This window comes from Oncorhynchus keta, chromosome 25 (assembly GCF_023373465.1).
Source record: "Oncorhynchus keta strain PuntledgeMale-10-30-2019 chromosome 25, Oket_V2, whole genome shotgun sequence".
Classification (NCBI taxonomy): Eukaryota; Metazoa; Chordata; class Actinopteri; order Salmoniformes; family Salmonidae; genus Oncorhynchus; species Oncorhynchus keta.
In genome coordinates this window covers 44,648,392-44,649,757 of record NC_068445.1, presented here as the reverse complement: position 1 = coordinate 44,649,757, position 1,366 = coordinate 44,648,392, and the positions used below count along the sequence as shown (strand labels likewise).

Here is a 1,366-nt window from a genome sequence, read left to right as displayed (position 1 = left end):
AGGTGCAGTTTCGATGGGCCGGGCCGTGCAAGTTGACTGGGTTTGGGTGTAGTTTAGGTGTAGTTTCGATGGGTCGGGCCGTGCAGGTTGACTGAGTTTAGGTGTAGTTTCGATGGGCCGGGCTGTGCAGGTTGACTGGGTTTAGGTGTAGTTTCGATGGGCCGGGCCGTGCAGGTTGACTGGGTTTAGGTGTAGTTTCGATGGGCCGGGCTGTGCAGGTTGACTGGGTTTAGGTGTAGTTTAGGTGTAGTTTCGATGGGCCGGGCTGTGCAGGCTGACTGGGTTTAGGTGTAGTTTAGGTGTAGTTTCGATGGGCCGGGCTGTGCAGGCTGACTGGGTTTAGGTGTAGTTTCGATGGGCCGGGCCGTGCAGGTTGACTGAGTTTAGGTGTAGTTTCGATGGGCCGGGCCGTGCAGGTTGACTGGGTTTAGGTGTAGTTTAGGTGTAGTTTCGATGGGCCGGGCTGTGCAGGCTGACTGGGTTTAGGTGTAGTTTCGATGGGCCGGGCTGTGCAGGCTGACTGGGTTTAGGTGTAGTTTAGATGGGCTGGGCTGTGCAGGTTGACTGGGTTTAGGTGTAGTTTAGGTGTAGTTTCGATGGGCCGGGCTGTGCAGGCTGACTGGGTTTAGGTGTAGTTTAGGTGTAGTTTCGATGGGTCGGGCCGTGCAGGTTGACTGGGTTTAGGTGTAGTTTCGATGGGCTGGGCTGTGCAGGTTGACTGAGTTTAGGTGTAGTTTCGATGGGCCGGGCCGTGCAGGTTGACTGAGTTTAGGTGTAGTTTCGATGGGCCGGGCCGTGCAGGTTGACTGGGTTTAGGTGTAGTTTAGGTGTAGTTTCGATGGGCCGGGCTGTGCAGGCTGACTGGGTTTAGGTGTAGTTTCGATGGGCCGGGCTGTGCAGGTTGACTGGGTTTAGGTGTAGTTTCGATGGGCCGGGCTGTGCAGGCTGACTGGGTTTAGGTGTAGTTTAGATGGGCTGGGCTGTGCAGGTTGACTGGGTTTAGGTGTAGTTTAGGTGTAGTTTCGATGGGCCGGGCTGTGCAGGCTGACTGGGTTTAGGTGTAGTTTAGGTGTAGTTTCGATGGGCCGGGCTGTGCAGGCTGACTGGGTTTAGGTGTAGTTTAGGTGTAGTTTCGATGGGCCGGGCTGTGCAGGTTGACTAGCATCGTTTGTTTCCCGTTCATCAACTTGGATCGACTCATGGATATGTTTTGCATTATTCTAAAGGCAACACACAGCGTGTTTTCATTTCCCTTAAAATATATTTGATTAGAAATAGTTAAAACAGTCCTGTAACAGCTTATTTTGTACAAAGTTAAACATAAAAGAGAATGGTATCAACCCGCGAGGCAAATTGTCAAATTGTT

General features: G+C 52.3%; 1 long non-coding RNA gene across 1 annotated transcript; it reads left to right on the top strand.

Annotated features, from left to right (window-relative positions):
• Positions 1-1,053, top strand: LOC127911943 (uncharacterized). Its single transcript, XR_008079846.1, has 4 exons — positions 1-574; positions 729-772; positions 872-915; positions 1,004-1,053. It is a non-coding gene; the product is annotated as an uncharacterized LOC127911943 (long non-coding RNA).
• The last annotated feature ends 313 nt before the right edge of the window (positions 1,054-1,366 follow it).